General features: G+C 39.8%; 1 pseudogene; it reads left to right on the top strand.

The window, feature by feature from the left end:
- Nucleotides 1–212: 212 nt before the first annotated feature.
- Nucleotides 213–17,274, top strand: LOC122655364 (annotated as a pseudogene).
- The last annotated feature ends 553 nt before the right edge of the window (nt 17,275–17,827 follow it).

Raw genomic sequence — 17,827 nt, 5'->3', positions numbered from 1 at the left:
ATGCATGGCATTGTAATCTTTTATGTATGGTTGTATATCATGGGTGATTGACTCTCCAACTTGTGGACTGCATTACCTATATATACTACACTCTTATATGTAATCTAAGCTAAGGAAATCTTCACACAATATACACATTCTATCAGATGCATTCAACTCTGGTCTTCACTCTTCTTCAATCTCTATTTAAAGAAGTGAAGAACAGAACAGATTCACAACAAGTGTAGTAACAGTGTTAAGTTTTGCCTTGCTAGCTTCAATCTTGAATCATGGCAGACGCTCACCAACCTCTTCTAGACAGTCCCAAGAAGAGCACTACTTTCTCCTGCAAAGCTCTGTTTCTCTTCCTCTGTTGAGCTGCTATCATCTGCCCATCTGCTTTTGTAGCTTTCCATTTGATCAACAACAGTAGTTCCCCCAATCTCTCTCTGCCTTCTCAAATATGTAATCGGGTGCATGGCCCAGCCTCTTGTCTCCAGATCTTCTTGAACAACTCTGTCTCACACATAGCCAAAGTTATTGATGCGGCCAACCATATCAGCCGCCGCATCAATGATGCCCATGAGCAGGCACCTCTGGCTGACTGTGTGGAGCTGATGGAACTCTCCATCAAGCGTGTGAACGACTCTGTTGTGGCTATCGGCCATGGTTCAATTGAGTCGTCACTCGCCGACGCCCATGCATGACTAAGCAGTGTACTCACCAACCATGAGACCTGCTTAGATGGGCTCAAAGGTGGACCGGCCCAATCAGCCATGGAGGCCTAGATTCAAAACTTGAAAGCCCGGGCTAGGACCTCCTTAGCAATGTTCACTGCGATCCTGTCGTCCGATGAAGAAGCACTCCGTCCATTACATGGGAGATTCCCTTCATGGGTCACTAGTAGGGACCGTAAGCTTCTTGAGTCTCTTCCAAAGGACATCAAGCTCAATGCCAACGCGTTGTGGTAGCCAGCGATGGAAGCAGGAAATGCAAGACGGTGACGGAAGCGTTGGCATCGGCACCCAACAATGGGAATAGCAGATATGTGATCTATGTCAAGAAAGGAACTTACAAGGAGAATGTTCAGGTTGGGCAGCCGAAGAAGAACGTTATGATCGTTGGTGATGGCATGGATTCCACCATCATTACAGGAAGCCTCAACGTCGTTGATGGAGCCACAACCTTCAATTCTGCTACACTAAGTAATTAATTTATGAGTAAATTACTCCCCCCTCCCCTCGATTATGGTCTAATGACAAACCCCTCCCCTGGGTTTTGAGAAATGACTCTCCCCTCCCCTGCATTCCCAAGATTCTATCAACCGTACCCTTGCCGTTAAAAAGGATTGTTAAGTGATGACATCACCCTAATTATATTCGTTTAAACCCCAAACTGCCCTTATATTTATAATATTCCAATAATACCCCCGCCTAATAACAAGAGAAAACAAATAGAGAGAAAAGAGAAAGAGAAAACGTATCTCTTCTTCTTCTTGTTCGAACACATCCGTTATCTTCTTTCTCCGGCGGAAGCAGAGAACATCATCGTACAAGTTAGCGGTTAGCTCCGGCCATATTCTTTTAAATGCTATCCGGCTAAACTGAAGGTAAGCCCAATCGATAAACCCTAATTTTTATCTCTAATCCCATCGATAAACAAATTGACAAACCCTAATATTTGGGGACAACCCATTTTGTAGAAATTCAGAAGGGGTGGTGCTACATCAAATGTGATAAAAGCTCATTCAAAAGATTGATCCTACACACGGTTAGGTAAGATTTGCACCTATAGTAGTGCAATTGATCTCTGTCTCAACAGACTCTTTCAGAGCTTGTATCTCCATTTCAGCCTCATCCACGGGGTAGATTCTTTTGAGTAAGGCTTTGGCTTCATCTTTCCTTCCCTGTATAACGTTATAAATACACAAGAAGCAAAAAACTGGTTTTCTTAATCATCTGCAGATAATTGGAGCTCAAGTTTCAACTTATCTAGATATATAACAGTATAAAAATTGTTTGAAAAGGTCTCATTTGAAGAACTCGAAAATAACTGAGAATAAAAATAAGTGTGAACCTTTCTATAAAGCCAGCGTGATGACTCTGGAAGAAACCACATTAGTGCAAATTGAAACAGAGCTGGTAACCCTGCAACTCCAAGCATCCACCTCCATGTCCCAGGAGCCTGAAACATCAAATCTGATGGGTTAGTTAAAGTTGTCTTGTCTATTAACACTAAACCAAAAGAAACAAGACCAGATCATTACTACTACTTTACAGTATTATGGCTTAATTACCTTGGTGAATGCTAAGTTGATCAGGTAAGACAGAAACTGGCCTCCTGTTATAAGGAAACCATTGGTACTAACCAAGGCACCTCGGACTTTAGCAGGAGATGCTTCTGAGATGTATAATGGAGATGTCATCAATGCCATACCAACACCGAGACCCACAAAAATACGACCAACGATCAGTAGAGCTGGGTTGGGAGCAGAGGCCATGACAATAGCTCCTTTGAAGAAGAGAGAGTCTGCAACCAGGATTGAGATCCTGCGGCCATATCGATCGTTCATCCATCCACCAATTGCAGCACCAATTATCGCACCGGCAACTGCCATACTGACAATGCTTTCCTATAGAAATGTATATAATATCACCATGCATGGTCAATAGATGTCTAGCTAGGAATACTTGTGGTCTATAGATTGTACATGTTCCATCTTGCTTTTTCTCTTCTTCTTTTTTTCCCCATAAATTGTAAGAATCTGATTTCAGCTGTTTTCTTATTATTTTCCACGCGTTAAAACATTACAGGGTTATTTAATTTCTGAAGCAATGGAGATTAGGGCAACTATCTGTTATCATTATGACATGAACACCTCGACACCTATCCTGGTAGACCCAGACCAGTATGGCTATCGGGACATGGTATGTGACATATACAATACAGTCATCAGGCATGTTTCGGTAGGTCATACTGTGACATTCAAAGTCAAGTGTATACTCCCTACCAACCAGGATTTGGAAGTGGTTGATGATGCTTGTGCATATCAATTGTTTACATTGAATGAAAAATTCGATGTCATTAGTTTGTATGTTTATGATCTTAATGTTGATGATCAATCGACCTACACTTATACAATCAATGGCTTCCCTGGTTCACTGATCATTCGGGAAAATCAACCAAATATGGAAAGGGAACAACAAGGTGACATTCAGCAAAGTCAGTGTGGGGTTGGTGGTGACATCCAGCAAAGTCAATGTGGGGTTGGTAGTGGGATTCAACAAAATCAATATGGATTTGGTAGTGGCATTCAACAAAATCAGTATGGTTTTGGTAGTGGCATCCGGCAAAATCAGTGTGGATTTGGTAGTAGGGTAAAGTACCGAATCAGAAGGGGTGGTGCTACTTTCAAGGCATCTAGTAATGATGTGACTAACAAAGATTGTGATATGAGTGTTAAAGGGACTAAGGCATCTAGCAGTAAAGCCACTAATAGAGATTGTGACATGAGTGATCCAGGGACCCAGGTAGCTAGTAGTTATGCCACTAACACAAGGGGTGGTAAGACTGATACAGAGACCAGGGCAACTAATAAGAATCATGTTGTGGTTCATGAGTCAAGTGACAGTGATATGGATGATGAATGGAAATGCTCAACTAATGGTGAGAATAGTTTGGAAGAGAGTGATACGGATGTGGATCTTGATGAGGAAGACATGTCATGTGATGACCTTGGGGGTGATGAGGGAATGGAGAAGTCTGAGGAGGAAAACATTGAGAAATGTGATGATAATGATGTATTATCTGGTTATGAGTCTGATGACTATTATGGGCATTTCTTTGATAATGATAAATTTCATGATGGAAAAATAAGTTTAGAGACTGGGATGCTTTTTGATAATGTTGATCATTTCAGGCATGTACTTCACAGTTATGTTATTCAACAAGGTTTTGAGAGACTGTTTGTGAAGAATGAAAAGGTAAGAGTTACTGTTGTGTGTAAGGCACCTGGGTGTACATGGAGAGTGCATGCTTCACCTAGCAGTGATGGAGTCACATACATGATTAAGTCATATTGTAATGAGCATAGTTGTGCCAGAAAGTACACAAATAAGTCTATTACATCTGGTTGGATTGCTGAAGAACTTGCCTATCAGTTGAAGATGGATCCTGAAATGAAGACCAAGGCAATGGCTGCTTATATTATGGAAAAGTATAATGTAACATTCCCTTATGTTTGATTGTACAGAGCAAAAAAGAAAGCCCGTATAGCCAATGAAGGTAGTCATGCAGAGTCATTTGGCAAACTAAATCATTATGGTGAAGTGATGAGAGATAGAAATCCAGGTAGTCTTTTTAGGCTCAATTTTCATCAAAGGCAGGTATTCACAGAGCCTCCAATTTTTAAGAGAGTGTTTCTTTGTTTCAAAGCTTGCATAAATGGTTTTGTGAGGGGTTGTAGACCATTTATAGGTCTTGATGGTTGCCATCTCAAGGGTGTGTATGGAGGAGTTCTACTGGCTGCTATAGCTGTTGATGGAAACAAAGGATTGTTTCCCATTGCATATGGTGTGGTTGAAAGTGAAGGTAGAGAAAGTTGGCAGTTTTTCTTAACAAATTTATATGCCGCTCTACACATTTACATGGATGATATGACCGTCACATTTATGTCTGATAAACAAAAAGTATGTATTTTCTTTGTCCATCTTCTGTTTTGAATTTTAGAAATTAAACTATACAATAAATACACTTTATTAACTCAATTTTTGCTTGTTTATGTTGTGTAGGGGCTACATGAGGCCATTAATGAGACATTTGCAGGCCATCACCATAGATGTTGCAGTAGGCATCTGTATCAAAACTTCAACAAAAGGTTTCCAGGTGTGTTACTAAGAAGACTTTTTTGGTCAACATCTAAGGCATCTAATTCATTCTTTTTTGAGAAAGCAATGAATGACATGAAAGACAAGAACAAAGAAGCATATGATTGGTTGAGTAAAAATCCTCCCAACATATGGGCTAGACATGCATTTGATTTTAGATGCAAGAGTGACCATATAACAAATAATATGAGTGAATCATTTAACCAGTGGATTAACCCTTTTAGGAACAAGCCCATTCTGATTGTAATTGATGAGATAAGGAAACAATTGATGTCAACAATGCATAAAAGGTATGAATTGGGTTGCACCTTTAAGGGAATAGTCACACCAAAGATCAAGAGAAAGTTGGATTTGCTCAGTGAAGAATCTAGAGGGTGTATTCTCCGTCCTGTTGGATTAGATGAGTATGAAGTCTCAGATAGGGACGGCAGTTATGAGGTTAATTTGAAAAACCACACTTGTGGTTGCAGAGCGTGGGAAGGTACAGGAATACCTTGTAAGCATGCAACCTGTTGTATTCTTTACAAGAGGCACACATTGGAAAGCTATTGTGATGATTACTATAGTGTAAAAAGATACTTGGAGGCTTACAAGGATATAATCCACCCATTACCTGGTTTGGAGCAGTTAAAATCTGAGCATCACCTAGGTACTGTTCAGCCTCCACCCTTGAAGAGGTTACCAGGAAGACCACATATCAATAGGAGGAAGGAACTTGATGAAGGAGCATCTGGAGAGTTTAAAAAAAGATTTGGAAGTGTCAGATGTAGCAACTACAAGGAGATAGGCCACAACTCAAGGAAATGCGAAAGAGCTCCAATTAAGGGGAAGGAAGTAAAGGTATAATCATAAGATTTTATCCTAAGTACTCATACTTATTTTATGTTATTGTGATGATTACAAGGATTCTAATATTGAATTCATGCTTGTATAGGGAAAGAAGGGAAGTGGGAGCAAATGTGATGTCAATACATCTCAAAGATTGACCAGATCTCAAGCTTCTTTTACCATCACTTATGACAATATGCAGGCCAAGATTGAAGTACAAAGGAAAGCCAAGGAAGATAAAAGGAAAGCAAGAGAAATGAAGAAGAAATAAGTTCAAAGAGGGGAGGGGAGGCAGTGAAGAAATTAGAATCATAGGCTGTAATTTGATGATTTTTATGTTTATTTGGATATGATATTAAGTTGGATGTGGATGATTGTAAACTTTTTTTTTTTTTTTTGGATATGTTGGATTTTGTGGTAGACTTTTATTTTGGACATGATGTTAAGTTGGATGTGGATGATCCAAACAATTTTTTTTTTTAGATATGTTGGATGTTGAAGTATGGTAGACTAATACTTTTGGAAGCATAGACTTTTTTTTTTGGATAATTTAGAAATGCTATCCAAATTTCTAGGTTTAAGATAGCCTATTTAAAGGGGAAATGCTGTCCAAATTTTCAGATTTTTAAAAGCCTATTTACAAGGGAATTGCTGTCCAAATATCCAGATGTTGTGGTACAGTAGACTAATACAAGGGAATGCTGTCCAAAGCTTGCATAAATGGTTTTGTGAGGGACGGTGAGGTGGTGGAGTTGAGTTGTGAATACACCGTGTGATGGTTTCAACAATTCATCTAAAATTGTATGTGATAGTGGTTCTGCTGCTTGGCTCTATTTAATGATAAGAAAGAAGTTCAATATAAAGTCCCCATAATGATCACTTGAGGAAAAAGCCAATTAGAAGATCTTGTTGATTAAATATGATTGTAGAATCATTTGCTAATGATGTTGTACAATTTTTCATTACTAATGCTGGGATTTAAGTACATTAGTTTCACTTTCACCAAAAAAAAAAAAAAAAAAAGTACATCAGTTTCACATTTATTTGCCAATCATAACTGATACAATTACACCAACAAAGAAAACTAGAACAAAATAAACTCCAAGCTTCATTGATGCAACAAACTTCCCCATTTCATCCATTCTAATTGTTCCACTTCGCACCGCCTGTTGGAACCCTCGTAACACCTCTCGCAAAACTTGTATCTCCTCTCGTAGCACCCGCACCTCCTCCTGCAACTCTTGTAAATCAGGGGTGGGATTCGGCACAAGCTCAGTTGTTGGTGCAACAATGGGATCACACCAAACAAAAAAATTACAACCATTAATCGTGGGCAGCTTAAAAAGCCTATTTGGATTATTATCAGTCTCGATATTCTAATCACAGCTTTCCGATTACATTTGCACCTCAAGGATTTGTACTTGAGTGTATTAGGATTGCTGCAATTAACACTTGAGCTAGACATTTGATACATTTACCTGTAAAAGATGCACAACAAAAACAACAAAAAAAACAAATCAATGTTGTAGAGTGATCTAAAGAATACAAAACCGTAACCTATATAATAGAAATCAGAGAGATATGGGATTGAGAAAATAACCCCAATCTGAACAATAAAAATTAGAGAGAGATGGGAGTTGGTTGCCGATCCAAGCCGTGAGATGGGAGTTGGTTGCCTATTTTCTCTAGTTTAATCACATAGGTATTGAATATAGGTTATATACACTCCCATAATGAAACGGAATAGCATATAATCATCTAATCAAGCCAAAAGAAACATTTTTATAATACAGAGAGAGAATTGGGGAAAAAGAAAAAAAAAGAACCAGAAATCAATTGCACTACTATAGGTGCAAATCTTACCTAACCGTGTGTAGGATCAATCTTTTGAATGAACTTTTATCACATTTGATGTAGCACCACCCCTTCTGAATTTCTGTAAAATGGGTTGTCCCCAAATATTAGGGTTTATCAATTTGTTTATCGATGGGATTAGAGATAAAAATTAGGGTTTATCGATTGGGCTTACCTTCAGTTTAGCCGGATAGCATTTAAAAGAATATGGCCGAAGCTAACCGCTAACTTGTACGATGATGTTCTCTGCTTCCGCCGGAGAAAGAAGATAACAGATGTGTTCGAACAAGAAGAAGAAGAGATACATTTTCTCTTTCTCTTTTCTCTCTATTTGTTTTCTCTTCTTATTAGGCGGGGGTATTATTGGAATATTACAAATATAAGGGCAGTTTGGGGTTTAAACGAATATAATTAGGGTGATGTCATCACTTAACAGCCCTTTTTAACGGCAAGGGTACGGTTGATAGAATCTTGAGAATGCAGGGGAGGGGAGAGTCATTTCTCAAAACCCAGGGGAGGGGTTTGTCATTAGACCATAATCGAGGGGAGGGGGGAGTAATTTACTCTTAATTTATTATGTGTCTAGATTGGGCGAGTCTAATATGAGATAGGTTAGATGGCTTGATTTACTTAATGCGAGCTCTAGACCTATTGACTTTTAACTAATTGCTTACGATATCTTGCAATCGCAGATGCTGCTGCTGATGGATTCATGGCACAAGACATTTGGATCCAAAACACGGCAGGACCGTAGAAGAACCAAGCAGTGGCACTCCGTGTCAGTGCGGATCAATCAGTTATAAACCGTTGCCGCATCGATGCATACCAAGACACCCTCTACTCACACACCCTCTGTCAGTTCTACAGGGACAGTTACATCACTGGCACTGTCGATTTCATCTTTGGTGATGCAGCTGTGGTGTTCCAAAATTGTAAATTGGTTGCTAGGAAACCAATGAGTGGCCAACAAAACATGGTGACAGCACAAGGCCAACTCGACCCGAACCAGAACACAGGGACTTCTATTCAGAATTGTCAGATAATAGTTAGCTCTGATCTTGCACCGATGAAGAGTTTATTCCCTAGTTATCTTGGACGCCCATGGAAGGAGTACTCTAGGACTGTGGTGATGCAATCATACATTGGGGATCACATTGCTCCTTAAGGATGGGCGCTATGGAGTGGAGACTTTGCATTGAAGACATTGTATTATAGGGAGTACTCGAATAGCGGACCGGATGCAGGAACCAGTAAGCGAGTGAATTGGGCCGGTTATCACATCATCACCAATGCGGCAGAAGCGAGCAAATTCACGGTGGCATCGTTGATACAAGGTGGTGCATGGTTGGAATCAACTGGAGTTACATATACTGAAGGTCCTCTGATGTGGTTTTTTTTTTTTTTTTGGGTGGGGGTGTTAATAACAAAACGGTCATAAGTATAAGAATTATCTGTTTTGTATGGCAACTTGTATTTCACCGAAATATCCTCATAGAAACTAGAGAAGGGATTGATAGCACTAATATCATCCTTTTTGTATCACTTGAATCAGCAAACCCATACTTTGAGTTGAGTCGTACTAACGTCCTTTCTTTAACGTATTTGAACACCCCGAGTATGAGTCGACCAAGTTGACCTTACATTCTCACCTCCAAGATAAAATAACTCTAATCACAAATGGTAGCACCCCAAGTGTGATTACGATACGTAGTATCCGAAGGTAATACTCACTAGTTCATTGATACAGACACAATGATAGAGAAGAAAATAAAATAAGAATGTTTTCAAAACCTTATTAAAGAAATAGGCAAGACCTCCTCTCTCTATACAGGAGAAGAAGAGATACTTCGAAGAGGTGTCTCCAAAAGGTATGCCCTAAAACATGTGTCTTTTCCCACAAGGCTTGTTTGTTAGCCATTCAAACAAGACTTCTAATAGGCACACCGATTGGCTATTTAGGTGTCTATTTGGAAAAGACTCAACCCTCTAAGATACATTTTATAAAATAAAATAATATTTTGAATACATAATTTTAAAATTATTTAAAATTCCAACAATCCCTCACAGATTCAAAATATCGATAAAATAAAACACCCAACTAATGAGTAAATTTAGACATAGTAGGACACATCGTTGGAGGTGTCTTTCGGACTTGAACCTACACTAGGTCTGGTGAACTACGCTACAGAGTACGGTTGAAGTCAGACTTCTTAAACCTTTCCTCATTTGTGTAGCCGACTAGCTCACCAGCCATATCCTACTAGTCGATGTTCGAGACCTCGTCTTAAATATAAAATTAGACATTATATGGCCTTATCCCTTATCTTGGTAGAGTTATGGTAGGAATAGCATCTTGATTTGATGGGTTGTTTCCTTTCTTCCTCAAGATTCTGGATATGTGTGTGAGTTATAGTAGGAATGTAATAAGTTACCAATTGTAGTTGATATCCGGTTGGATTTGCTTCCTTTTTGCGGATAGTCCCGATTGAGCACGTGGTTATATTTTCACGTGTCTATTTGGGCATGCCACATGGCACATGTTCATTGGAGACGGATAACTATCCGCATCAAACCCTAATTAGCCTAGTTAATTCATTTTACCTTAATTTGAATCCTTAGCTCTAAGGCCACAGTCATAAGGCCAATTTTAAAGATTAAACAACTAATCTTGGTTTAGTATGATGGAAAGTGTTCCAACGACTAAACCACGTGGCTGAGTATTTTCCATGCCATGAGTGTGTGTCTAGGTGTAATGTAGAAAGTGGGCATCATTTGATCTCAAGGTACTTAGTATGATGTGTCTCACCCCCCGAGGTAGAGGCACAATAGGGAGGACCATTGTCGCCTTATTTCATTTCGATCACTTTTGGAAGCGGGTATCATTCGATCACAAAGTACTTAGTATGATGTGCCCTACCTCCCCAAGGGTAGAAGCACAACAGGGAGTACCCTCGCGTTTGATTTCACTTCGAGTACTATGCCTGATGTGGTTAGCACAATAATGGTACAAATAAAGTTATCAAACAAGCATGTTATCATACCAACAAATGTTTGAGAGATGAAATTCTTAGCATTTAAGCAAAAGGATCTACTATTGAAAGCTTGACCATAAACTTCTTCGAGGGAGTTGCCACTGTATGGTACAACAACATGCACTGATGGCACCTTTGCAGGGTGTCGCTGGACTTACTGGAGGTTGATATCCCTTTTTAGCAACTCAAATGGTTGATGGTTGATAATGACTATGATGTCGTGTCTGTCTAGAGAGATATGGGGGAAGCACAATAAAAAATTAAAAGGAAGGGAGTCACCACCTAGGTTGTGAAGAGCCTAGAACCTTGAAAAAGGTAGCCCAAATCTTGGTTAAAGGAGTAGGGCTACGATTGATGCCATTTGATCTGGCCAGAGTAAGGGTAAGAAGTCAGGTTACGAAGATGGGAAGATTTTACGCACCCCACTCTACCCAGATAAGCTGGTCTTTGTGCCAGATGCTAGGGTTTAAAGATTCTCTCAAAATAAAGTTTCATGTAACAACATGCAAAGTTAATATACCATCTTAATATCATGCATCATAAGAAACAAAAAATGCAAATAAGCATAAAATGATAAAAATTACCAAAATGCCCCTAGAGGGCTGAAAGGCAGGAATTCCATCATTGAAAGGGAGGTGCTCACTATGGTTTATGGGAAAGTTAGGGATGAAGATAGAAAAAGATCGAAGGTTGGGATCTATTGTATAATGAAGAGAGTAAGGAACAAGTACCTCAAAATTTTCAAAAATAGTAGCTACCTTTTCCTTTTTATCTTGCATTCGCTCCGCTACTAATTGGATGTCGTTAGAGGAGCGAACTGATTGGCTCATATAGATCAAGAGGAAGTAACTGGAGCAAAAACATGTTTGAAATAGGAGGTAAAGAATGCAACTATCAGAAGGAAGAAGAAGTGCAAAAGAGAATTTATGGAAAGGGTTTTTTGGAAGTGCAAAGAAGGAAAAGGTATAAATAGGGTTTAAAGATGTGTCCATAAACCCTAGATTTTGGGATTTTGAAAAAAGATCATGATTATGCCCCTTGGGAATCGGTAGTAAAACTGCCTAGCGTACTTGGGAAGAGAAATAATGTGACACGTGGTGTTGACAAACGCGTATCAAATCAAAACATCTCTTTTTTCTACATAAATTTAAAATTTTAAAAGGGATGGTTTCTTCCAATCAAGGTTTAGTGATTGATAGGTTCGTCATGGTACTTGTTTGAGTTAAAATAATACCGCAAGCGTACGGGTCAATCGTAGCTACGGGTCGAACACGAGGAGATATACGCCACTCTATTTAATTAACTTAAAAGTAATGCAAAGTGGACCAAATTAAAATGTTAAATTAAACTAATTAAACTAATGAAAATTAATGCATCCTAACTCATAAGCATCTAACAAAATTAAGGGATTAAATTGGCGTCCTAACGCATGAGCATCTAACCTATCAAACTAAAGCGAATTGAAAGGAATAATAAAAACGCAGCCACACTTCATAATCACATAAAAAGAAATAAGGGAATAAAAGTGCATCCACATACCACAACCATATAAAAAAAATAAAAGAAATAGAGGGAGAAGAAGAAGAAGATAGAGAGAGATAGAGGAAAGGGAGAATGAGATTAAGGGTTTAGAGAATGAGATACCTTGATGTGCTTGAATACTTGAATAAACTCACCATGGCTTCCTCTTCTAAATCTCCATGTCTTGTCATCAACATAGGAACTTAGACTAGGAAGCTTTAAACTAAAACTATTACAACCATTAAACTAGACTTATGAAATCAAAACTAAGAACTTGAAATCAAAACTAAGAACTTAAGCCAAAAATAGGAAAAGAAGAGAAAATTTCACTAAGTGAATGAAATAAAAATTACACTAAAAAACTGAATTAAAATTGAACTAGAAACTAACTAAAAACTGAACTAAAACTACTAACTTCTTACAACCCAAAGGGCAAGGGGTATTTATAGGGGGAAGAGAAGAGAATAGAGAAGAGGGAAGTGTAGGAGAAATATTCCCTAAGAAAAGAAAATATTCTCTTCTCCTTCCTCTTTTACAATGCCTTGAATCCTAAGAAAAAAGAAAAAAATAGAAAGAAGAAGAAGAGAAGATTGTTTACATAGACCTTCTATTTCTAGAAAAGTAAACTTCCAATTCTAACAAGTGCTTCCTTTTCTTTGTAGATATCTTCTCCAAGCAATAAAATCAAAACATCTTTGATTTTTCAACTTTCCATAGGTGAGAGAATATCTTTCAAAATAAATCTATCCCAAGTAGAATTTCAGAAGTGCCCTTGAGAAGTTGGAGGAGAGAGAGAGTAAGGGTGATGACTAGGATTCCTTCAAGAATAAATAAAATATCCATTCTGTCCTTCAGGAAACGTGGAGCATGGGGTACTTATATAGGCCTCACCATTGTGTTCCTTGCGAAGAATCACCCAAAATAGACCCAAATTTCGTCCAATTTGGAGTTCGGGAGCCCAAGATATCTCAAGTTGAAGTTGGACTGTCCAGAGCCCTCCAAATGGAATCTTTCGGGTACAAGAAATATAACTTCTAATAATTGCGTTAAGGCCCCTGCAATCTGCTGAACTTTCGTTTCACTTTATCCCCAGCCGACTGTCAATAATTACAAATAAACCCCTATAGACCATTTTCGTGCTTCGTTACGGAAACATCCGTAACTTCTTCGTTTCAACTCGGAATCGTGTGCCGTTTGAACCGTTACGAAGCTGACTCGATGGGCTACACATCCAAGCCATTAACACCTTTAAACAGCTTAAAAACATTTTCTTAGCATCATCTCCTCCATTTTCACAAGAAATCACCTACAACCTGAAAAGCACAAGAAAGCACCGAGTAACTCTGTCCAATGTGATAAAATGTATGCTTTATGCCCTAAGATTTCACACATAAATGTGCTCATCAGTACTCCGCAATCCCTCTTAAACTTCATGAACAATTTCAAAGGGATTGTGAGAGGCATTGTTTACACCACATTTTCAGTCAATAGGCGGGGTTGGAGAACCATGGGCTGAAGAAACCACTGAACCATAAAAGAACTAGTTCAAATAATGGTCGATCGAGGATAATTGGTCTACCATAATCTGACTTAGGCAGTTACAATTGGTTTATTGTGGTATGGATAAAGTAGTTACGATCGGTTATGATCGGCCATCTATACCAACGGTTATAACTTCCACAGGAGGGCGTGGAAAGTGCTGTAGGCAATTGTTGAAACCACCAAAAATAAGATTTTAAGGACATCATAAATAGGGAACCCAGAGAGGGAAGGAAGACTTTTTGGACATCAAACCGGATTTGCTTTTCTTTATCTTTCTCATTACTTTGTTGTAACTAGAATTAGGATTTGATCATTCTGAGAATATAGAGTAACATTAATGCTTTTCATCATACATTGGTATGTTCCTATTTATTGACATATATAGAGTCCCATGTAAATGGAAACTCTATGTACGGTTAAGGAGTTATTTCCTCTAGGTTTTTCTTTTATATTCTCTCTAGGATTTCTTTCCTATTCAAACTGCTATCACTTGTACAATATCCATTGTGAATCGTCAAGGGTTACTAACCCTTCCTCTTGTATAAATACTTTAAGATTATTAATGAAACCAACACTGAGAATTCTCAACTCTAACATGGTATCATCCGCCGTTACTCCAACGAGTTAGCGATCCTAGTTCTCCTTTTTTTTCTTGCTCTCCTCATCTTCTTCTCCAATGAGCGACTTCACTAATCCGTTGGGTACCATCTCCACCTCCACCTGTGTCGAGCCTATGCCTGGCACTCCTTTTCCTCAAGCTCGTCACTATATCTCGATCAAGCTGACTTCCAAAAAATTATCTCTTCTGGCAGACATAGGTAGAACCATTTCTCTTGCCACAAAATTTATTTGCATACCTTAATGGCTCCATTCCCCCCCCCACCAATGCTTTTGCTGCTGCTCTGTGGCATCGTCAGGATGATATGATCCGCAGTCGCTCTTGATTGCCTCAATCTCGGAGGAGGTTTCTCCACTCATTCTCAGTAAGAAATCAAGGAAACTTGGGATACTCTCTCTACCGCCTTCTCATCCATGTCTGAGAATTGTGTAATGTCACTTACTATGGCCCTCCAAGATCTCTCTCAAAATCTAGATGAGCCAGGTCCCAATTCCTCACTCGCGCTGAGGCCATCGTTGCTGAGCTCTCTGCAACCGGTCAACCTCTTCGCCCTAGCACCTTCAACATGCATGCCTATCGCAGTTTGAAGATTGATTTCCGTGACATGGTTACTTACTCACACTGATGCTATTTCTTATGATGAATTACATGCTATGCTGCTTATCCATGAGTTCCTTCATGGATCTGCCTTGATCAAGCTCTCACTCACTAAGTCTTCGGCCAGCCAACCAACAACAAACACAGATCAACGGAGTTCTTCCCTTTGGCTCTGGTTCTACCCCTTCTTCAAAGGGCTCTAATAGTTGTATAGGTGGTTGCGACCGTGGCAGTGGCCATGATTTTGGAGGCTATTCATCATTGTAGGGGCCCACTCCATCGTGTATAGTCTGTCACACAATCTATCACACTGCCTCACAATGCCATTATAAAGATCAACCCCACCTTTTTCACCACCCTAACCCAATCGCCAACCCCAACCCCGCACCATATCGCCCATACACCAACCCTGCCCAGCCCGCTGCTTACTTTGCTAATCCTCCTCACCTTCCTACACCGCCCCCTTCCACTGCCCTGGCCTGTTACCCGGACACCGATGCCTCCCACCATGTCACTCAAGATCTGCATTCTCTTTTTTCATATGATAGCTATCACAGTCCTGATCAACTACATGTTGGCAACGGTAAGGGACTTGCAATCTCTAATGTTAGTACTTCTCCTCTACTTCTAATTCTCTTTCTTTTCATTTATCAAATATCTTGTATGTTCCTTCCATCTCTAAAATCCTTATTTCTATTCAAAAAATTTGTCGAGATAATGGTGTTTATTTTGAATTTCATACCTATCATTTTTTTGTTAAGAATCAAGTAACCAAGAAACTCCTTCTTTTCGGACCGAGTAATAATGGTCTCTACACTGTCTCCTTTGATCCGGTTTCTTCTCCAACTGCCAATATTTCTGAACAAACATCGTTGGACAGTTGGTATCAATGCTTTGGTCATCCCCATGAATGTCTTTTACATTTTATGCTTAGTCATAACAGTTTGCCTTGTCATTCCACTCGTTTGTTTACTTTGTGTAATGTTTGTCAACTTGGCAAAGCAAGTCGTCTATCTTTAGGCCCTTCCCCTTCCCGTGGTTTATTTCCATTAGATTTAATTTACAGTGATGTTTGGGGACCATCCCCCTCTACTTCTGTTGATGGTCACCGTTATTTTGTAATTTTTGTGAATAACTACACTTAATTTATTTGGTTTTATCCTCTGGTTCGCAAGTCTAATGTTTTTTCTGTTTTTCATTGCTTGTTGAGCGCCTCTTTAATCATAAAATTTGTGTTGTTCAAACTGATTGGGGGGGGAGTATCACACTCTCCCCACCTTTTTCTCCTCTATTCGAATCTCTCATCGCTTTTCTTGTCCTCACACTCATGAGAACCAAGGGGATGTTGAGCGCCCCCATCGTCACATCGTTGATACTGGCTTGTCTTTACCTGCCCATGTCCATGTTCCCCAACAATATTGGCACTTTACATTTGAAACCGCTGTTTTTCTTATTAATCGAATGTCTTCCTGTGTGTCTGATAAGATTTCTCCTGTTCAATTAGTCCATCACAAAGCACCAGACTATTCTTTTCTTCATGTTTTTGGTTGTTTATGTTACCCGTATCTTCACCCGTACAATCGTCACAAAATGGATTTTCGTTCTCCATGTGTTTTTCTTGGTTACAATCCTTTGCACACTGGCTATCGCTGCCTTGATCTTCGTTCCAAAAAAATTTGGGTCACTCGTCATGTTCATTTCGATGAGCACCTTTTCCCCTTTCTCTCTTTATCTAATTTTGCCCCACCTCCCAAGTCTCTCCCCCCCCCCCTTCTCCTTGGTGAGCATTTCCTTGTGTGGTACCAACTCCCGCGGCTGCACCTCCCTTACGCGCGCTAATGGATAACCACCCACCAACACCTCTACCATCTCCTCCTTCCACACCCTTACCCTATAACCCCTCACCACCACCCCTACAACCCCCACCCACCTCCCCTACTCCCCAACCCTCCCCCTCCCCATCACTGACCCTACCTCCTACCCGTACCCGCTCTATTCAAGAGCTCTATGCTGACCCTCCGCCATCTTGTCACCCTATGCAATTACGCCCCCGACCCTCTAGGCTTCATGCTTTATCTACTGATGTCCCCCCCTTGAGCCTACTTATTTTTTACAGGCTTCAAAGGTTTCTGAGTGGCGACCAGCTATGGCTGATGAGTTTAATGCGCTTATCAATAATGGTACATGGTCATTGGTTCCACGATCATCTACAATGAATCTTGTAGGTTACAAGTGGGTGTACCGCATCAAACATAAAGTTGATGGTTCACTTGAATGGTATAAGGCCCGATTGGTTGCGAAGGGCTTTCATCAACAACCTGGAATAGATTATCTTGAAACATTCAGCCCAGTTGTCAAACCCACCACTATTCGATCTATTTTATCACTTGCAGTATCCCACAGTTCGCCGGTTTAACAACTTGATGTGCACAATGCCTTTTTACACGGTGTTCTTTCTGAGGTTGTATATATGGCGCAACCTCCAGGTTTTGTTGATACCACTCATCCGGATTATGTTCGTAAGCTTCATTGCTCCTTATAGGGGCTGAAACAAGCTCCTCATGCTTGGTTTCACCGCCTCTCATAGTACTTTCTTCAACTTGGTTTTCGGGCATTTCAAATGGATCCTTCTTTATTTATTTGTATGGATGCAATCCATACGATATATGTGCTTATTTATGTGGATGACATCTTGGTCACAAGCAATTCGGCTGCTCGAACCACCTCTCTCCTTGGTCAATTGTCTTCTGAGTTTTCGATCAAGGATCTTGGACCACTATCCTTCTTTTTGGGTGTTGAGGCCACCTACAACTTTAAGGGCCTTTACTCTTTCAATCCCAGTATGTGGCTGATTTATTGAACAGGGCTAGTATGTTGGATTGCAAGCCGTGCTCGACTCCTATGGCTACGTCTTTAACCCCTTCCGACGTAGGGGGTGCTCCATTTTTTGATGCTACAAAATATCGTTC

Source organism: Telopea speciosissima, chromosome 3, assembly GCF_018873765.1.
Source record: "Telopea speciosissima isolate NSW1024214 ecotype Mountain lineage chromosome 3, Tspe_v1, whole genome shotgun sequence".
In the NCBI taxonomy this organism is placed as follows: domain Eukaryota; kingdom Viridiplantae; phylum Streptophyta; class Magnoliopsida; order Proteales; family Proteaceae; genus Telopea; species Telopea speciosissima.
The sequence above is the reverse complement of the archived record's forward strand: the minus strand, read 5'-3'. Positions and strand labels throughout refer to the sequence as shown.